This window comes from Schistocerca americana, chromosome 1 (genome assembly GCF_021461395.2).
Source record: "Schistocerca americana isolate TAMUIC-IGC-003095 chromosome 1, iqSchAmer2.1, whole genome shotgun sequence".
Classification (NCBI taxonomy): domain Eukaryota; kingdom Metazoa; phylum Arthropoda; class Insecta; order Orthoptera; family Acrididae; genus Schistocerca; species Schistocerca americana.
The window spans coordinates 828893248-828915768 of NC_060119.1; the positions used below are offsets into that span (position 1 = coordinate 828893248).

The window sequence follows — 22521 nt, forward strand, 5'->3', positions numbered from 1 at the left end:
GTGATTTGTGATACCAATAAACACTGGATTATATGCAGGAAATAGCTCCTGAGTGCGATGTGAAACTAAATACTGGCTATTAAAAATGACTGCATCAAGCAGTACAATGAGACTCTAAAGTCTTGGAAGAGTGATGAGTCTGCAAATGATATTTATACATACCAACTGTTGGTTAGTTTACCATAGTAGACAACGTTTTCGTCTTCAAGTGTTATTTCCTTAACAAATGTGTTTTTGGCCACTTATTTATCCCTGTGGGAAACATATTTTTGAATGTAACGTTTGGGTTTCATCTTCCTTGTATTTAACTTTTGTTGCAGCTCTAATGCTATATCCTGCACTACAACATTAATACGCACCCATATGATTTCATTTGACGCTGTGTTGAGAGCTGTGCAGTTTCCTTAAATTTGTGGCGTCCTTGTTAGTGGTAGCTCACAATGCCACTACTGAAAGCCACAAACTGTGGCTTCACATTAGTTGCATGTGTTAATGTGGCTTAACGTGCAAACTGGTAACTTGTTGTTCTCGAGGTTCATGCCCACTGTTACCAACAGGCATTTTTCATTTTATTTTATCCCTCATGATGTTAAACTATTAATTACAAAATTTAAGTATATTTTATCAGTTACATTTACATATGTAAAATTAACACACTCAATTTAGTTACAATTACTATCCTTCTAAGTCAGAAGGCTATAGGCTAGACAGTGGAAAAAAAGAAGTATATGGGGAAACTTAGTATGAAAGTGTTTTCTGTAAATGATCTGCTAAAGAGACCGTTTTCCAGTAGATCTTTGGAGGAGAGTGTGAGATTTAAAGAGCTGGGTAGATGTACTTGAAATGTAAATCTAAAACAACATTGGCATAGGACGAGGCTCACAGATCTTGTTTACGTAAGACAAAATTTTGAAATACTTGCAAAATATTTTGACCAGCTTCTTAATTGTCCAGAACCAATCCATAAATTTGATTATTCATACACTGATAAATATCTTTAAGAACGTTTAGCCCTATCGATCAAAGAAGTTATTAGAACCTTAAAATGATAGTGGAGAAGACTATTACAGCAGAACTTCTGAAATGGTCTCCAGCAAAAATAAAAAGTGAACTAAAATTAATCACTGAGAAAACCTGGAAAGCAGGAAAACTCCCAGAACAGTGGAAGGTGAACTTGATACATCCGCTACATAACAAAAGCAATAAACAAGATGTAAAAGGCTACAGAGGAATTATTTTGCTGCTAGTTGGACATAACATATTCTCCAAGATTATACTAAACAGAGTGTAAACAACACTTGAGAGTAATTTAGGTGAATATCAAGGTGGTTTAACAAAGGACAGATCATATTCTGAACAAATATTTAATCTTCAGTCAATCATTTACCACAGATTACAGAATTCAAGAGATGTTTCTTGATTTCCTAAAGGCCATTGAGTCCATTGATGGAAACTATAGACAAAATAATACAATGTCAGTACATGCAGGTTGATCCTTCTTTCAAGTTCCTAGGGTATTTCGCCTGAATGGGCCATAGGAAGAAGTAAAACGTATTACACGTAAAGTATGACAGATTTCTTTTAGGAACCTTTGTCGTAACAGCACTGTGGCCAAGTGGTCTAATGTACTGATGAGCACTTCGTCCATTCAGCTTTAATTACCGTTGCTTCCATTTTATTTTATTCCTCATAATGCTCAGCTATCAATTATAAAATTTATGTGTAATTAAACAGTTCAATTTATATACATCAAGTTTGTGTATTCAATTTAGTTACTATTACTACACTTGTAAGTCAGAAGGCTATAGGACACCACATTGGTAAAAGTTTGCACATTCCACCACTGGGGTTAAGTATAGGTAGCTGTAAGCCTCTGGAAAGAAAACCAACAATGAAAGGGTTTGTTCCTGACTTGTTATAAATATTGCTCTCTCCTTTCGGTTTCGGTTTAAAGTTTATGACAATATAAAATACATATTTCCACAACTTATTATTTTGAGACCAACAATAAAATCTTAACAAAAGAAACCATCCAATCTTTTTCAGAGATACCATATGCTCAATGTGCATGTTGCAAACTATCTACTCATTCCCGTTATTCACATAACTCATTCACTTTACATTCTAGGACTTCTTATGTTTAGCGAATATGTTGTAGATATTGTACATTAAGTATACATTAATGTTCACAATGTCTTCAGCTGGAAATGGTCAAAATCATTGGATAGAGAATAAACAACATTAGCAATAATACTAAGCAAAAGTGTATTTTAACTACCAGCTACCAGGACGCTTAATATCAATTCACACTTACTGTGAAGTCACATCACGGTGTGCTCTGTCACCTCTAAACATTTAACAATGCACTTAAAGTGGCGGCATTCACACAGGACCTCAACATCACGTCACATCACTGGCAAGGTTTCCTGGGGAGAAAGTTTGACGGTGACATTGGTGCAGGGGGAAACGAGTCGTCGTCTGTTAACATTGGAAGTTGACCTGTTTTCCTCTCGCTCACTCCTGTTATAGTAATCTAGTGTCTTCTCAACGTTGGTTTTATTATATTGCTTTGTTTTCGTGACAAATTGCAAATATTCCATGACAACTTTGGTATTTTTTCCATTGAGTGTTCTTTCATGAGTGAGGCCAAATGTCTAAAAGTGAAAGGTACTTCAGGTTTTACAATAACAGAACAGATCTGATGTCTACTCTGTGTATAAATAAGAACATAAATTGATGAAGCAATTTTTATTAGCTAACCTCTTGGTAAGTAAAAACGTCAGCTCTGTTGAAGGAGAAAAACAGCTATTTAGAACGTTATTTTCTTCATATTTTCTTCTTCTTATCCATTGATAAGGTCAATGGGCTCTGTGAATTCCCTTACAAATATTGTTTGGTGTGTTTTCATATACAGGGTGGTCCATTGATCGTGACTGGGCCAAATATCTCACGAAATAAGCGTCAAACGAAAAAACTACAAAGGACGAAACTTGTCTAGATTGAAGGGGGGAACCAGATGGCGCTATGAGTGGCCCGCTAGATGGCGCTACCATAGGTCAAACTGATATCAAATAGGAACCCCCATTTTTTATTACATAATCGTGTAGTATGTAAAGAAATATGAATGTTTTAGTTGGCCCACTTTTTTCGCTTTGTGATAGAAGGCGCTGTAATAGTCACAAACATATGGCTCACAGTTTTAGGCGAACAGTTGGTAACAGGTAGTTTTTTTTTAAATTAAAATACAGAACGGAGAGACGTTTGAACATAGAACGCGTGCAAAAAATCTGTCATCGTCCCGTAATTTCTCTTGTGCCAAGTGGCAGAACTGTACACGACGTTCAAAGTCGTCGCCATGCAATTCCTGGTGCATAGAAATATGATACGGGTGCAATCGATGTTGATGTACTAGCATTCTCAACACAGACGTTTTTGAGATACCCGTCTCTCGCGCAGTTTGTCTGCAACTGATGTGCAGATTAGCCACGACAGCACCTAAAACACCTACTTGGGCATCATTATTTGTTGCAGGTCGTGGTTGACGTTTCTCATGTGGCTGAACACTTCCTGTTTCCTTAAATAAGGTAACGTCCAGACACTTGGATGTTGTCATCCAGGATACCGAGCAGTATACATAGGCTTATGCCCGTTGGGCATTTTGATCACAATAGCCGTACATCAACACAATATCGACCTTTTCTGCAATTGGTAAACTGTCCATTTTAACACGGGTAATGTATCACGAAGCAAATACCGTCCGCACTGCCAGAATGTTACGTGATACCACGTACTTATATGTTTGTGACTATTACAGCGGCATCTATCACAAAGCGAAAAAAGTGGTCCAAATAAAACATTCATGTTTCTTTACGTACTACACGAATGTGTAATAACAAATGGGGGTTCCTATTAAAAAAAAAAAACGCAGTTGACATCCGTTTGACCTATGGCAGCTCTATCTAGCAGGCCAACCATAGCGCCATCTGGTTTCCCCCTTCAAGCTAGACGAGTTTCGTTCTTTGTAGTTTTTTCGTTTGATGCTTATTTCGTGAGATATTTGGCTCGGTCACTATCAATGGACCACCCTGTATATATTTTCGTCAGCAAATGCATGTCGATGTTTTGAAATGTTGTTTCAGTTCTCAACAATTTACCATACAAAACTGATCAAGAATATCCGTTACGAAGTTACTTTGGCTGTTGATAAACTTTAACGTTGTTAGTTCCTCAGTTCCGATACTATGCCCCGGCATTTCGTAGCACGGATGGTATCGCATAATTTCACTTCCCCGCTCGATACTAGGCCAAGCGATTTGGCATGACGTGACGAGATGTCCAGTGTAAAATCACCTGACTTTCACGTACCGTGACTGTCCGTTGGCATGTACTATAAAGCGACCTGTTTTTAGTCTTCACAGGATCCTGTGAGATCGAAATTCTACGACATTTCTACATTATCGACATCTACCAAAACGAACTTTTCCAAAGAGGGTTGGACACTCTCAGATGTTAGTAGTAATGTATCTGTAGATTTTACTCATTGGGAGCAAAAATGAAAATATTGGCAATTTGAAAGTACTGCGCAGCTGGTATAGTTGGGTTGTTGGTGATGATGTAGTTATTGAAGTATAATAAAAGCTTTGCCGTTATCACCATTTAGAGAAAATTAATTTTGTATTGTTTTAAGTACTGAAATCTGTAAGTAAAAAGGTGGATGTAGTGTGTGCATGTAGAACTAATTCCCATGAACACGAAGTAACAAGAGAAAGAAAAAGCAAATAAAAGGAGACGACTGCAGGGCTTACGGATAGCTGCTGACAGCTAATGTTTAAACAGAGTGACTGCAAAGCAGCGGGCTTTTTTAATGCTGTATGGAAAAGAGCTGCGTTTGTTGAGATCGCGCAAGATTTCGTTGCTGTTAATACAAACTTCTTTTATCATTTTGTAATAATCGTACAGAATACAATTCATTCTTTGTTGTTATATTTTCGACCCCATTTCAGATTACAGAACTATCGCAGTAAGAAGTTTGGTACTATAAACTGAAATTGTACATTAAAGCAGTACTGATGATCCCAGTAATTGAGTAACAAAACACAATATGTAACAATGCATCATAAATTAAAAAACGTGTATTGTAAAATAGAGGATTCCAGCGGTTTATATTATAAAGCCTCCAGATGTGTCAAAACAAACAAAAATCCAAACTCCTATTATTTCTGCAGATCATATGAGCAATGTGGAAAAAATGGCCACACAAAAACAAAATATTATTTATGGAAAGAGAACTAAATGGCCAGTATGTTGTATAAGACAACTGCAAAATTCAAGTAAAATAGAAAACGAACTAAATATCTGTAATTTACACACTGTGTTAAAATAACCATCATATGTCAGTTGGTAATGCATACCAAATAATAGCAATAAATTTTGCTGGGCAAATTAAACAAACGTGCCATACTTTGATTGATTATATCAACTAGGCACTGCACAGGAAAATGAGTTCCGGCAGTCATAAAAGTCATACATTTTTTACCCTACCATTTCTTTAATTTGCCAACAGTCTGCTTACATACACATAACAATAACATACCATGAAAAACTACGTGCATGGCATTAAGGGTTTAATTACTCTTATGCTATCAGTATAAAGCGTGTCTTATTCATTTCAACCACCTCAGCTGAACTAATAGTTTGAGTAGATATGTCCTGTAAAACTAATACTAATCAGTTGTGGCTTTAACACTTTTTCATAACAAATAACCAAATCTTACGCGTTGCATATTCATTCCTATATTTTGCGATTAATGCATCTGTCAAACTACATCAGTGTTCAGGAGCAAAGCATGATTGTAATTGATGGGCATTCTCCTCAAAGTGAAATCTCTATAGGAAAGTAGGATTTATAATTGATGAACTTTCTCCACAAAGTGGAATCTCTGTATTTAAGAAAGTAGGACTCATTGGATTGAATCGGTATGCTTTTTGATAATAAAAAGCAGAATATTAGACATTTAATGACTCGCGTACTTTCATTGTGAGAAGAGTTTACATACAGTTGTCAACTGAATACCCTAAAGGTAATATTTACATACTGCTTTATGGGATACAATCCTCAGATGTCTTGATTCAGATCACCGAACAAAGTGATGTAGTGGTTAAGGCACTGGACTCAGATGCAGGAGGATTGAATTTCAACTCCTTGTCTGGCTATTCTTATTTACATTTTCCACGGAGTCTATACATCAATTGAGGTGAATTCCACTTCAGTTTGCCGAATGATTGTCATACATTTGTGAGAAAAGAGACAGACACCCAATGAAATCACAGAAGTTGTGAAAAGAGGTCAATTTTCTCATCATGCGGCCCTGATATGAGAAGAAATCATGTTGGATAAGGAACAGAGATATACTTTTAATAATCAGAGATGGGGTACTGGAAGTACATGCCATGTATGTACACATCCAAGGACGTTCTAACAATGAGACAGAATTTGAATACTTTAGGAAGCATTTAGTTGCTGATAGGCTCACACAAAAAGGAAGAAAACTTGCTAGCTTTTGGATTTTATACTTTGACAAGCTAGAGTGCCATGAAAAAAATACACACACACACACACACACACTTATACCCCTGTATGGTGCCACCTAAACTGGCTGTGCCAATGCTCTTTTGTGGTAGATGGACTGGTTGTGATGGGAGCAGTGTTGGTTTGGAAGGGTGTAGGAAGAGGAGGGGGGGCGGGGGGTTGGCTAGTGGCTCAGAGGAAGGTAGCCAGTTTGCTGGCTAGGAATTCAGGACTACATAGATGGTAGTTAACCTTACAATACATCCTCTGTCCCCATAATCATCTTGGCCTCAATCTCAGATAACCCACTGTTGTGCACCCTCCATCCAACAGTTTTCCCTTCCACCCATCCTGTCCCCCCCTCCCCCCCATTCATGTCACCTCCAGCGTGTGCCAGGAGAAAATCTGAAAGCCAACAAGTTTTCTTCCTTATGCGTGTGCCTATTGACAACTCAACACTTTAATTGTAAAGAATTTACATTCTACAAGAACATTGATAGAGAATTTGTGCTCAAAATACAATGAAAATAAATGGATTTTAAAAGGTTTAGGTCATCCAGACTTCCTCTTGATGTACTGTGATACTAGACAACATTGAGCTGCTCTTGTAGTGAATTTCTCACAGGTAAAAATATCCATGGTGTGAGCTGCCTGTCGGTACCCCCAGATTTGAATTCTGTACATCATGTCAGGGATGCATTGGGGGGATGAATTTCAATCCATTGGCCACAACCAAAGATTATTCCAGACCTCCAAACAGCTCTTTTTCAAGAGTTGAATCACTATCAACAGATCTCTCTAATCAATTCATAGCATGTCTTATTGCCACTAAGATTCAGTAAATGTGGCAGTCTGTAGATAAATAGTCAATGTATCTGATGGCTTTAATGCAGACCCAGGTTCAATACCCATCATATACAAATATTTTTGCTTGGTGGTTGGACAGTACCAGAGTCCAAATGGTCTCATCAGGATAAATTCAGATGGTACCTGAAGGACAACTTCAAAAGCATCTTAGACAGAGAATGAAGCCAAGTTGGCAGGTCAGTATCTCGTGAGGATAGTAGAGATGTAAAGGAACCTTCACTTATGAAAAACTGCTCACTTTTGTGTATGAATAAATATGAAGTTAAGTGAGCCGATCTATTAACTGACTACTTGCTTATGATGATGCCTGATTTTTATGTGGCACAGGAAAAACTTTAAGATCAACTTAACATTCATCATAGAAGACTGGAAGTACTAAATAACCGAATTAGATACAGTCTTCTAGCTCATTTAGACAAATGATGCACTCATTCATGATTTTAATCTCACAAACCGTAAATAATAAATCAAATATATGAAATTGTCAATGTTCAGTGTAAGATTTAAACAGAAATATCTTGAATAATAGGCAATATGAACAACTGTGTCACTACAAAATTGGACGAAAGGCAATGCATAATTGCAGAAGCAATTGTGGACTTTTCAGAAAGATGAAAAGAAGGTCCAAATTTGAGCAAATGTCACACAACTGTTGGACTTAAAAATCGTAATGTGGTGTGGTAGCATGAATCAAAGAGTTGCATGACAAAAATGTGTGTGCTGATGCAGTCAGAAGTGAAACAAATGTGGCAGACATTTAAAACTGTATTGAGCTATCACTCTATGAGATAAAGAGGTAAGTCCTGTAGTATTACAAGATTTTAAACATGGCTGCAGCAGCAACTGTTAAAATTCTTCACAATAAAGGATGGCAGCCAAAAACAGTTGCAGGATAGAATTTTATTTATTAAATTCTTGACCAAGGTTTCGGTACATATAAATATACCTTCATCAGAAGTAAACTTCTAAAATTACATCATGCACTGGAGAATAATGAAACAATTATGCCAAAAGGCGTCGTCAGTAATTAAAATATCATCTCCATTTGTACAACATGTGTAATGGGCACAGGATCAAAGCGAACAGTTTAACAATGTTACTTCGCCTATGAACTGTTGAGACACGTGTCTCAACAGTTCATAGGCGAAGTAACATTGTTAAACTGTTCGCTTTGATCCTGTGCCCATTACACATGTTGTACAAATGGAGATGATATTTTAATTATTGACGACGCCTTTTGGCATAATTGTTTCATTATTCTCCAGTGCATGATGTAATTTTAGAAGTTTACTTCTGATGAAGGTATATTTATATGTACCGAAACCTTGGTCAAGAATTTAATAAAAAAATTCTATCCTGCAACTGTTTTTGCCTGTAGTATTATGCGCAAATATTTTATAAACAATTCTGAAAAAGGAGTGTTTGTGTACGAGCAGCCTGGATAATACACTAATGAAAGGATTACATTAATCTTAGATAGTAAAAGGTACAGGAATCCCATACGTGAAATTCTTATAACTGGTACAAAATGATCTAGTTACATTAAAAATAGCTAATTATATGAAATTTCTGGAGTTTGATGTTCTGCACCCCTCAACAAATTTCAAATTCATTAATAGGAGTATCGTAGAACTCGCCTTCGGAATGTTACTTTATAGTAGGTACACTAAAGTGATGACAGTCATGGTATAGTGATATGCGGATGATGGTAGTATCAAGTACAAAAGGTATAAAAGGGCAGTTCACTGGCGTGGCTGTCATGTATACTCAGGTGGTTCATGTGAAAAATTTCCAACGTGGTTATGGCTGCACGACATGAATTAAGACTTTGAACATGGATTTGCAGTTAGAGCTAGACACATCCACAATGTCAAGTGTGTGTTGAGAATACTGAATTTCAGGCATTACCTCTCACCACGAACAACACAGTGGCCCACGGCCTTCAGTTAATGACTGAGAGCAGCAGTGTTTGCATAGAATTGTCAGTGTCAACAGACCAGCAACACTGCACGAAATAACTACAGAAATTAATGTGAGACTCACAATGAACATATCTGTTTAGGACAGTGTGGTGAAATTTAACATTAATGGGCTATGGCAGGAGATGACTGACGCGAGAGCCTTTGCTAACAGCACATCACCTGCAGCTACTCTCCTGGGGCTCGGGACCATATTGGTTGGGCCCTAGACATTTGGAACACTATGGCATGGTCAGATGAGTCTGAGTCCCGATTTTAGCTAGGGGCACTTATGACCTCAGATGTTTTGCACCGTAGAACAACAACAACCACCACCAATTTCAGTAGGTAAGAGCTGATTGTAGGGTTTGAGTGTGGTGCAGGCCTGTCAAAGCGATGGACCAAAGTTGTTGGTTGGTTTATGGGCGTTGAAGGGACCAGAATACAAAGGCCATCAGTCCCTTGACCCAAGTTGTCAACAAGGCACCGTGCAAGCTGGTGGTGACTCCATAGTGGTGTGGGCTGTGTTTACATAGAATGTTCTGGGTTGTCTCAACTGATCTCTGACTGGAAATGGTTATGTTCAGCTACTTGGAGACCATTTGCAGCCATTCATGGACTTCATGTTGCCAGACAATGATGGAGTTTTTATGGATGACGGTGTGCCATGTCACTAAGCCACAACTGTTTGTGTTTTGTTAGAAGAATATTGTGGACAATTCAAGCGAATGATTTGCCCACCCAGGGTGCCCAACATGAACCTCAAACATTTATGGGACATAATCGAGAAGTCAGTTTGTGCACAAATTTCTGCACTGGCAATACTTTAGCAATTATGTATGGCTATAGAGGCAGCATGGATCAGTATTTCTGCAAGGGACTCCCAACAAATTGTTGAGGCCTTACCATGTTGAGTTGCTGTACTGTGGCAGACAAAAGGAGGTCCGACCCGAAATTAAGAGTTATCACGTGACTTTTGTCACCTCAGTGTATACTTGCTTGTTGAAACTCTCGGAGCATCAGACATGAGCACAGATAACAGCATTAAAAATTGCAACCAAAGAAATAGCTCAGATATCAATCTTTCTGTAAGAAAAATCCTTTATTCAGAAGAAAGTAACAAGAGGAGATATGTATGAACATAAAACTGCTGTGAAATTTAATGCATGCTCTCACCAACTTCTAATAAACTGCAGGAAATTGAATATCAGTGTAAGACATGGTATAATATAAGCTTTCTATGTGATAAATTATTTTTCTGTCCTACAGTGTAACAAAATGAAATTGAAGTGGTAAAGAGCAAGTGGTGCGTGTGATAATAGCTGATAATGGAGCAAGCCTGTTGTGACAAAACATCAGGTGGTAACAACATAATCAGTGGTAGGCACAACTATTGTGGGGGAGGGGTGCATCTATAGAGAATGCTACAAAAACTGTCAGTAGCTCATTTCTGTAACATGCGTACTCACTCATTCTTGCAGATACTGGAATGTTAAACTTCATTGAAGTTACACTTCTTGCTGTGCAATAGTGTACCCTGGTCTTATTGAAGTTACACTTTTTGCTGTGGACTTCTTCTCTTCTATTAAAAGGGAATGGCAGTCCTAACAAGTTCACAGTTTACTTGTAGAGGAGATTAGTACTGTTGGAGCATACAGATATCAACTTGTATTTTTAAATGACTCTTTGATCCATTAATATAAAACATATTTCAAAATACCTTGAAAATTCAGTAGTTAATATTAATTCTTTAATGTTTCACAAAGTCGATTCTCAAATATTTTTCTCTCTTTTACTCATTTTACAATTTTGTAGTGTGTTTGCTTGTTAATAAAAATTCTTAAACTATCTCAAAAATGAATTCTGTGGTGCTCTAATAACTACCAGCAAAACTGTTATATTCAATTACAAATCATTTCATAAAAATTTAGAGGGGAAGTAATATATTAAATATGGATAAGAAATATACTGTTAAAATAAAAGAAGTATCAGAGAAAAAATTGGTGCATAACTTATACAATTTAAATAACCACTCAACACATAAGGGAAACTTATTTTCTAGCACTGTGACCCGACAGGAGTGAGGAGTTGTTTTGGACAGTTGCTGAGATGCTACGATTCACTATCAGAGACAATGGGATATCAGCCATGTTGTACTGCAGATACGCTGCAACCACAACATTGCTTTATATTTATATGCTTCATTTCCATTTAGTTGCCCCTCATGTGAATGTCCACCCCCAGACTGCGTCCAGAGAGTAAGTTTGATCATTTGCAATTACTTTCAGTGGCTACTTTATAGTCTGTGCTATTTGGACACCATTTTCTTTCAACTGCACAAATGTGAACTCTGAAAGTCCTTACGGCTTCCATCTTTGAAACTCCCTGTTGTGCATTTACCTCTACCACTCTTCCACACTCTACCACCACGTGAATTAGCTTCTTACTCATCTCTACTTCATTCAGCTACTTAAAGAGTGGAAACTCCAGGTAGGAATATCAACAACGTCGGAAAAGACAGATTGCTACTTAACGTAAAGGAGACGTCAAATTGCAGGTAGGTGCAGATAAGACATTTACATAAAGCTTTCGGCAACAGTCTTCATCAGTAAAAGAGAGAGACACACACAAGCAATCACACCTCACACACACGACTGCCAACTCCAATATCTAGGGCTGGAATGCAACTATCACATGGGATACAAGCAGCAATCTGGAGGTGGCGGGGAAGGGGAAGGGAAAGTAGTGTACGGGTGTGGAGGGAGAACAACACAGACTGGTGGAGTGTGCAGGGACTAGAATGCCAACAGATAAAGTCAGGAGGTTGTGGGGTAGGCAGGTGGGTGAAAAATGAGCAAAAAATGGAGAGGAGCGGGGAAAGACAGGCAGATGCATCAGCAGAGGGCTGCAAGTAAACAGGGTGGGAGGTGAGAATGGGGAGGTAATGATAGGATGGAGGGGGTGGAAACTGTTGGGTGGAGGGCGTGGGAAAATGTTAGTGAAAATTGAGGCTGGTATAATTATGGGAGTGGAGAATGTGTTGTAAGGATAATTCCCGTCTGCACAGTCCAGAAAAGCTGGTGGTGGAGGGAAGGATCCAGATGGCCTGGACAGTGAGCAGCCATTGAAATCAAGTGTGCTGTGGTCAGCTACATGTTGTGCCACAGTGTGGCCTACTTTGCCCTTGTCCACAGTTTTGCGGTGGCCGTTCATCCTGATGGACAGCTGCTTGGTAGTCATATCAACATGAAAAAAACTGTGCAATGGCGTGGCTGCTTTTGCAGATGACCCGACTTTTGGTGAGGTAGGATAAACCTGTAACAGGCCTGGAATAGGAAGTGCTAGGTGGGGAGACCGCGATTAACAACAGTGTTACAGGAATGTTTTGACTCTGGATTTGGTGGAGAGCTGGTAGGGAGTTTTGGGCGATGTGGCAAGTTGAAAAGGTAGCACCAGGTTTGTGAGGGCCAGGAACTGGCGGAATCTGAAAAGGTGTAGGTCACCGTGAAAGGAGGGGTGGGATCCAGAGAAAGGAATCTTCACTGTTAGGCTGTTTGGGGGGATTATATGGTTTTGGCAACATTTGAGAAACGATGTGGGACAATACCGTTCTGCCCTGAAAAAAGGACCATCCTACCTGAGATACTTCTACCCCTTCTAAACTTATGTTCTGTCACCCATCCAACATCCACAAAATCCTAGTCCATCCCATTGCCACTTCCAAACCCAACCCCTTACCATAAGGGTCATATTCCTGTTGAAGACCCTGGTGTAAAACCTGCCCAACCCACCCATCCAGCACTACCTATTCCAGTCCTGCCACAGGTTTATCTTACCCCATCATGGACCGAGCCACTTCCTAAAGTAGCCATGTCATTTACCAGCTCTGCTGCAATCACTGCATAGCTTTTTACATTGGTACGACTACCAAGCACCTGTCCACTAGAACGGCCACTGCCAAACTGTGGCCAAGAGCAAAGTAGACCACATTGTGGCACAACATGCAGCTGAACACAACATACTTAATTTCAAAGGCTGCTTCACTGTCTGAGACATCTGGATTCTACCATCCACCACCAGCTTTCCTGAACTGCACAGATGGGAGTTATCCTTAAAACACATTCTCCACTCTTGTAATTATCCCAGCCTCAACCTTTGGTAACATGTTCCCACACCTGCCACCCAACAGCTTCAACCCCCTCTGTCTTATCATTTCATTCTCATCTCCCACCCTGTTTATTTGCAGCCCTCTGCCAGTGCATCCATCCATCTTTCCCCACTGGTCTCCTTTTTTGCTCCTTTTCTCCCACACCTCCCTGCCCCACAACCTCCTGATGCTGTGTCTGTTGGCATTCTAGTCCCTGCATACTCTACTAACAGCATTCATCTCTCTCTCCCCACCCATACACTACTATCCCTTTCCCCTTTCTGCCCCCTCCAGATTGTTGTTTGCATTCCATGTGATAGTTGCATTCTGGCAAGAGATGCGGGAGTTGACAGTCATGTGTGCGTGAGATGTGCTTGCTTGTGTGTGTGAATGCTGTGGGACTCTCTTTTACTGGTGAAGGCTGTGGCCGAAAGCTGTATGTAAGTGTCTTTTAACCGCACCTGTCTGCAACTTGATGTGTCTTCTTTAGATTAAGTAGCAACCTGTCTTTTTCTACATTCTCATTCTGGTATTTAACTGTAATTCAGTTTATATAAAAAAAATTGACTCACCCAGAAGTAGACAAGGTAACAAAATGAAATTTCGTGGGTTGAGAGAGTGTATAATATTATTTCATTCATTACAAATTCGTGTCATGTATACAAAGCACTTTGTAATATGAACACACTTATTAGTAAGATGTTACACCCCTCTTGGCCTGGGTGCTTGCACTGATTCAGTTGAGAAGGTTGTCACAAAGTCATTGTATATTTTTCTGAGGCAAGCTTGGCCACAACTGTTTTAACTGATCCTTGTTATACTGGCCCTGGGGCAGAGCTAACGTCCAAGCTGGTCCCAAGCAAGTTCTATCAGGGACAGATCTGGGTTTCCTCCTGGCCATGGTGGTACCTCAAGATAACATGAACCGTTTATAGATACATACATGTGCCACGACTAGATGAGCACTGTCCCTTTTTTATTATTATTATTTTAGACTGGCACAATGTCTGTGGCATACCAAAGTGCCATCAGAGTTCCCTCATTCACTACCAGCCATGACCTGAACACACAATGGCTCTCCACACAATGATGCAGGAGTAACACCACTCTAACTCTCCAAAGCATTGGAAGAATGGGGCCTCTCCCCAGGTTGCTGCCATTATGACTGGTGATGGTCACCTGGAGTCATGCAGAACTATGATTCATTGCTGAACACAATGCAATGCCATTAATTCCCTAGTCTGGTTGCTGCTAGTCTATGACCAATTGTGTGGAATGATACAGACCAATGCATAAAGTCCTCTACTTGTTCTTGGATGGCAGCCATAGGTGCAAAGTGTTCACAATGTGCTTGGTGCACAATACAGCATCATCCCTTGTGCTGGTTAAATATGGGTGACCAAGGTCTTGACAATGAGTATTATATTCCAATGCAGTCCAACATCAGGCCACTCTCAGATCAAAATGGCCCACAAATCTGAATACTACACAATTCGACCATTTGACCATGTGAAGACCAACACTGAGACCCTTTTCAAAATCTGTTGCTTGTTAATAATGCTGTCTTGCATGTGTATGCATAATCTTGATGTCTTTCATAATGATAACTCAATGTTAGATGCTTTCATGCTCCTTATGTACCCTACCACTCCTTATGTACCCTACCACGTCTGAACACCACTAATTCACTCTGGTGACCATTCTACATGTCACGGAGAACAGCATCTCTAATCATTTATGTATGTGTTGATGGTGTGTACCTGTACAACGTTACATTGACATCTGACCATGTCTTCTGTGCACTTCCCATCTTTTTCACATAGTGTGTATGTCTCTCACTCACTCTGTTTTCTCTGTGGTTTCTCTCTGTTCAGTTTTGCCTACCCCCACTACTTCTAGATTTCTTGCTCCCTTCTCACTATGTACAGCAAACGTGCAGTTACCCCTGCCTGCACCAGATTGAGTATTATCTGATGCAATATGCCTGTACCCACTCCTTTACGCTCCTCTCCCCTCACCGTTCCTTACCTTTCCTATTTGTGAAGGAAGCTGCATTATACACTGGCTCTGCTGCAGCTTCTGCTTAGCTGTTTATTTACAGGGCATCCAAGGAGGAATGGTCAATATTCAAGAGTATAACAGGAACATTCACTTGAAGCAAAAAGCTTCATATGGACATATATACTGTTTCAAACGGTTTCTGAGACAGAACACATATAATGTCACTTTTGCACATTTTTCTTGAATAACTGAAAAACTGCAGTCTCTAATGAAAACATGTCATGGTACAAGTAATAGGATATTGAAAATCTCACATTATGTGCATGCGCTGTAGCTTTGAATGTTACCACTGGTATTCATTGCTGGAGAGTACTCAACTGGGGTACCAATTCCGTGAATGTGCTCTGTCAGTTGTACATTCATAACTACTTTTACCTTTAAATCTTCTCCTTCTGCACTCCTGTCACTCCTTGATGTTGTGGTCCTGCCACGCAGTGCCACTCATAGTTATATCAAACTTCTTCACCATCTTCAAAAAATTGCTGTGATAATGGAAAATTATATTTGCTACCCACTAGCTATGAACTCATGTAACTACTCCTTTTCAGGATCCTTCTGGATTGAAGAATCCCCATAACATTTTCATCATATCAATTAAAATTCACATTTAAGCTCATGATAACCAAATTAATTGAGAAACATATTGTTAGTATCCCGTAGTCAAGCAGTAAGTAAGTAAGTAATTAAGCAATTCCATACAATCTTCTTTTGTTTCCTCTTTGGAACAACAGCCATTGTCATCCCAATCTCTTTTTCTTTGGTGTCTGTGGCACCTGCTAGTTGCGACGACAAAGTTTAAATGAGTCCTTCCCACCACTCAAACACTTGCCCTCTGTCACGCCTTGTGACTGTACTGTGCTTATATTTGCATTTTGTACTGCTCAAAAATAAAAAATGCATGCACAGTATGTGATCTGTTCTCTACCACTACTCCTACAAATATGGCTTCTACATGACCATCTTTCACAGTAGAAAGAAAGTAGGGCATGTTGCTACCTTGAATAGCAACATGTACCACCACAAGCTTAGGTAGTTTCTGTAGGGCAATTTGAAGTAGTTTCCTGGTTTGATGGACCACAAGTGTGCTGTACCAAATTGTTTGTCTCGATTTCCTCTATGCTACTGTGGTACATTGTAAACAATGGCAGTCTACTGAATAATATGAAAAAATATCAATGTATATGAAAAGTGTTCTATCTCATAAACCATTTGGAACAGGGCATATGTCCATATGAACTTTTTTGCTTCAAATGAACTTTGCTGTCATATACCTGGGACACACTGTATAAATTACTAACACCCACCAGTCCCCAGATATATGAGCATTGCTGAACTGTGGACAGGGACAAGATTAACCAGTCAGTGGCAGAACCTTGACACTGGGTGCAACAGGATCAATTTCAATAAGTGCTTCACAGTCTGTACAATTGGGATCTATCCTTGCTCTCAAATACCATCTCCTCTCAATTGTGATGTGGCAACAGAGGCTCAAACTACTTCTTCAACCACTTAGCATCAGTTTGTGTTAGTCCCTATCATTCACCAACCCCTGTGCCCTCACTCCAAACTCTTCACCTCCTCTCTCCTTTCTGCCAGCTTCCTATCTCATCCTACTTCACCCTGCAGCTCTCCACTTCCTTTCTAAGTAAATGAATCTTCATCAACACTCTGTTCTACCAGTGGTGTACCTAAACCTCTACTATATCCTCCTCAAACAATCCCTCCTCTTACTATGTAGCTCAGAAATATGAAAGAAGGTGCTGCAATAGTTAAGACACTGGACTCACATTACAGAGAAGCTGAGTTCAATTCCTCATCTGGTCGTACAGATTTAGAGTTTTCCTTCTTTCCTTGGCTTGATCAAAGCAACTGTAAGGACAGACCCTTTGGAAATAACGTGTCTAACTTCCAGTTCCCATATTTGTCTAATTCTAGTTTGTGCTCTGCCTCTGATGACTCCCTGAAGCTGAGACATTTAACTCTGATCTTTGTTACATGTTCAGCTTATCTGTTTCATCTAATACAACCCTTTACCACAGTTGAGCTATAGTACAGGGACAATGTAGCTGAATTACCATTGTAGTTCCCGTTTATGTGCCTATTTACTAAATGAGGAATGGTATCGAATCTCTGTGCACCCCCCCACCCCCACCCCTCCCCCCTCCCACCCCCCCATGATTTTTCAGTATCATGTTAAATAATCCTTAAGTTCAAACAAGCTCACTGTATTTGATTTGGTTACGTTGAAGGTACTGTGCAGTTCACGCTGTACATCCATTTTCTACCTAGCATGTTTCACCACGAAGATTAAATATGATCTGCTTATCAGCTACTACAGTTACTCTTGTAATTCATCTGCAGTTGTTGTATTGTCTCTCTTTTTCAAGAACTGTGTACCATCATGGTCCCTCAATAGAGTCTATACATTTTTGGAGGTAAGAGGATATACTCTGCACATTATGACATAGCAAGAGGTACAAAACATTTACCGATGTTTCATCAATGTCTGACAAGGCAATCATTGAAGATTTTCAGAGGTACCATGTGCATATGGGAAACCACGGATGCTAGAGTGAAGGCACTTTTTTTCTTATCTTTGGATCCAGTCTGTTATTGACATCAGGCTACATCATATAACTGCTTCTCACTACTGACATACATATTTTATTAAACACTAATTACTTATCTTTGCTACAGATTTTACTCTAATACTGCAATACTGATTCATTTCAGTGTATGCTAAGTATGATAATGCTGGAACTTGTGTTGAACTTCTGGTACAGTTAGATGGAAACCCACCGACATACATCTGGTAATAACTGCACACATCTTCAATAGACTTGTTTTAAAGACCATCTATAAAGTTAATGACCTTATGTAGAAAATGAATAAAAGCTTAGCACTTTTTGATTGCACATTTCTAGAACTAGTTGTAGTGTTAACTTCACTCATTGTTTTAGTAGCCCTTGATGATTTTCTTCTTGGAAATATTCTTTGACAAGTCAACTCTTCCTGAACATTCTTTACTCTTAATTTGATGTGCCTGATCTGTCACACAAGGTGTTCTCATTAGCATTTAATGTATCATCAATCTTATGGTCCTTAGAAACACTTCTTCTGTGAATAATTGATGTTTGAATCTCAATATAGCTTTTGAGTTGCGAGTGTGAAATCTTTTTCCACTGTATAGTGCATTATTTCAGCTCTTAATTTTGTTAACTCAAAAGGAAGGGGAATAATTGAAATTTTCTGTCTGTGTGATTCTCCATGCTGAAGTCTTCCAGGAAGCAATTCTGTTTAAAGTTACAATGTATTTCATTGTTATTTACAATCTATATCTGAATTCTGAAAGCCATCTTACAGTGTGTGGTTGAGGGTACTTCGCATACCACTGACAATTTTCTATCTTTCCTGTTACGAGTCATGAAGCATGCATGGGAAGAACAACTGCTAGTAAACCCCTGTATAAGCTCAAATCTCTCTAATTTTACCTTCACAGTCTGTTTGAAGGGATATATGAGAGAATAACAGGTTTGAAGACAAGACACGAACTATGCCAGGAAAGCCTACTTAGCAAGTTTCAAGAACCAGCATTAAGTGAGGAATCTAGGAATGTACTATAACCCCTTGCTTATGTATCACTCCCACAGGGACTGCAGAGACTAGATTCAACTTATCTTACACACAGAGCCATTTAAGCAACCATTATTCCTAAATACCTTTGTGAATGGAATGGGAAGAAAACTATTAGTGGTACAATTGGCCATACATTTTTTAGTGGTTCATCAGCACTCTGCTCTACCAGTGGTGTACCTAAACCTCTACTATATCCTCCTCAAACATTCCCTCCTCTTCCAACGTAGCTCAGAAATATGAAGTAAGGTGCTGCAGTAGTTAAGGCACTGGACTCACATTACAGAGAAGCTGGGTTCAACTCCTCATCTGGTCATAAAGATTTAGAGTTTTCCTTGTTTCCCTGGCTTGATCAAAGCAACTGCTTACAAAATCCTAGTGATCCCCACAGAGAAAATTTTTTTAGTCTGGGAAGGTCATAATAAGTAAGCATAAAATGTGCTTAAAAATTGTACAACAGATTGATGTCAATCCTACAGTGGTGTGCATATGTTTGATGAACTTTGCAGGAAACAAGAATGACTTGTGCATTTTACCAATTGCTCGAAAAGCTTTCTTCATCCAGTGGCCTATAGAGACTGCTGCTAGAAGAGTTGCAAGTACTTTTGGATATTCTATGTCAGGAGTGCCGACTTACAAAAAAATATTGGGGGGCCCATACTGGACGTCTTGCCCCAGGAAATTTTCTAAATTTTAGATGAAAAATAGTGAGTTTTAAAGTTTTTTGAAGCATTTAAGAGTTATATGATCAACATTAGAACCCCAAAAACTGGACTCTCAATAAGTCGACACTCCGGGGAACTCGACAAGCCTGACGCATGTTTTGACTTTGAAAGAAGATACCAAACATAAACACACACAGTATTTTATAAAAAGCTAATTTAATTTACAGTAATAATCATGCTTATAGACTACTACAGAGCAGTGAATATACAGCTCTGAAAAAACTGAAATTATTTAAATAAGTCCTAAACTATCATTAAAAGAATAAAACATAAAATATTGCTGTTGCACAGTAATTGCACTTTGATTAATAAGTGAAATAGCTAATTTAAGCTTACTTTGAATAAGGTTCAGGGTTCATTAAATAAAAACAATATCTCAGAGTTAACGCTTTAATAAAGTTAACACAGTACGCCTAATACTTTTAGTCAAAAAGTATGTAAATACCGGGTTTTAATTGGGTCTTGCATCCTAAAAATACTTCAGTATTTGAAAATAACTAATACAGTAGTATAGTAACATAGTAATACAGAACTAAAATAGTACTAATATTTTGAAACTGAAAATTCAACATTATGTATGTATTTAATTATCTATTTTATAAAGATTTTCAATATTGCTGTAAATGCCATTATTAGGGCTTGAGTGTCTTTAGAAAGGTGCAAATGTCGACTGTCTGACTAGGTTACTGAATATGAAGTCGTTGATGACTTGTCAAATGTCCAATTCATCCGAAACATCTCGGTGGGCATGAAGAACAGCCAAGTTGTTCAATTGCTTCTGTTCCATTGTTGATCAGAGATATGACTTCAGATGTCTAATGGCGCTAAATGACCGTTCTGCTGCTGCTGGCGTGATTGGAACTACTTGGAGAAGCTTAATGCACTTCACTACTTCAGATAACATTTCTCCAACTGCAGGCTCTTGTGTAATGTACTTTTGTACATCACACATGTTTTTTAAGACCAGTTGCTTTTTATTAGCAATATCGGTTAACATATTCAAGTGTAAGCACAGTCTCTCAATGTCTATGTCATTTTTGAAAAACTCAGTTGATTTTTCCAAATGTGTTTCATCTCTGTTTACTAAAAGCAAGCACTCTTTTTCAACTGCAGTGACCTGTGTGAGTCCAGTTGAAGCAGACCTCTCAGTAATGCAAGATTGCACCATTTCACAAACTTCAATGTAAATAGCTTTGTAGTATTCCTTTGGGGTTTTGAAAGTGTGCAGTGAGCTGGCTTCATTGTTTTCATACTTCTTTGGTGTACTTCGATTCCAAGGAAGTGAAGGATCATCAACTTGTGAAGATTTTTCTTTTAAACACTAGTACCAAATGTGTTCAAAACTATCATGCCTTCCATTCAGTATACAAATCAAGCCCTCATATTTTTTTCCAGATCAGCAACACTTAGATGAGGGCATTGAATTTTTTCATTGACATCCTCTACTGGGTTAATTGTATGGCAATAAAGATGTAAAAAGAAATAAGTCTTGAATTGTAACATTGACTAAAGGTAGCCTGCACATTTGTAACCTGCCTCTGTTTTGTTCTCTGCAGAAAATGTTTCAAAAAACTCTAGAAGTTCTTCAAAGTTTTTCAATATTCTCAAGATACTAGAAGCTCGCATAGTCCATCGAGTCGGGCAAAGGGGTCAACGACCAGCTTGGTCATTGGTTCTCTCACAGCATATGCTTCTGAAAAGGCCCATCCTTTTGGTGGATTCCCTTTACAGTGTTTATTAAGTCCTTGGCTAAAGCCATAATATCCCTCGTAGACGTAAGATGACAGAGACTGTCTACAGCTGCCAAGTCTAAACTGTGAGCAGTGCAAAGCACATAATGTGCTTTTGGTTGTATATCCAAAACTAAATTTTTTAGTCCTTTGAACTTACAACTCATATTCAAGGCAACATCATAGCACTGTCCTCTTAAGTTATCCATTGACAAATCAAGATGAGCAAAAACGTCTTTTAAAATACTAAACAGAGTTTGTGATTCAGTGTTGGGGGTCTCTTATAAGCCAATAAAGACTTCGTTTATGATTAAGGAATCATCGACAGTACGAATACAAAATGACACTTGTCCATGAATCGAAGAATCACTTGTTTTGTCAACCATAATAGAAAAATGTTCAGTCTTCTTGATTGAAGCCAATACCTTTCTCAACAAAGAATTTCCTAGCAGATCAATGATCTCGTTTCGAATATCATGGGACGTCCACTTATACCCCGAATGCCCTAATCAGTCTTTAAACTGAAGTATGTCATTTTTTGGAGTTCCAACAATTGAAAAAAATTTCAGTTTATATCTCCGTGCCCTCTAATTACTAATCCTTGTCAGCATACAAACTTTATGCTAGTAAAAATTGTCTCAAGAGCTAAATGGCCTTTCTTCATATTACGAGGGCTGCTTCTTTTTCAACCTCCAATCGTCCATCTAAGCAAGTAACAGGTAGGGAGGGGACGGACCTGCACGTCATGCGATTGCGCAGCTCCCCCACCACAACCTCTGCTGTTTTCAGCTGCAGTGTGTCAGTCATAGCCGAGCTACGTCCATGTAAACAT

The 22521-nt window shown here is 38.8% G+C and overlaps 1 protein-coding gene across 2 annotated transcripts in view; it reads left to right on the forward strand.

Moving 5' to 3' along the window:
• The first annotated feature begins 4559 nt into the window (after positions 1 to 4559).
• Positions 4560 to 22521, forward strand: part of LOC124546417 (F-box/LRR-repeat protein 2-like) — a 58915-nt gene continuing 40953 nt past the window's right edge. The window contains exons 1-2 of one of the 2 annotated variants that reach the window (XM_047125036.1): positions 4560 to 4698; positions 8043 to 8231. The gene's annotated coding sequence lies outside the window, so the exon portion shown is untranslated. The remainder of the gene's footprint in view (positions 4699 to 8042; positions 8232 to 22521) is intronic. The other variant, XM_047125037.1, reaches the window with a different exon arrangement.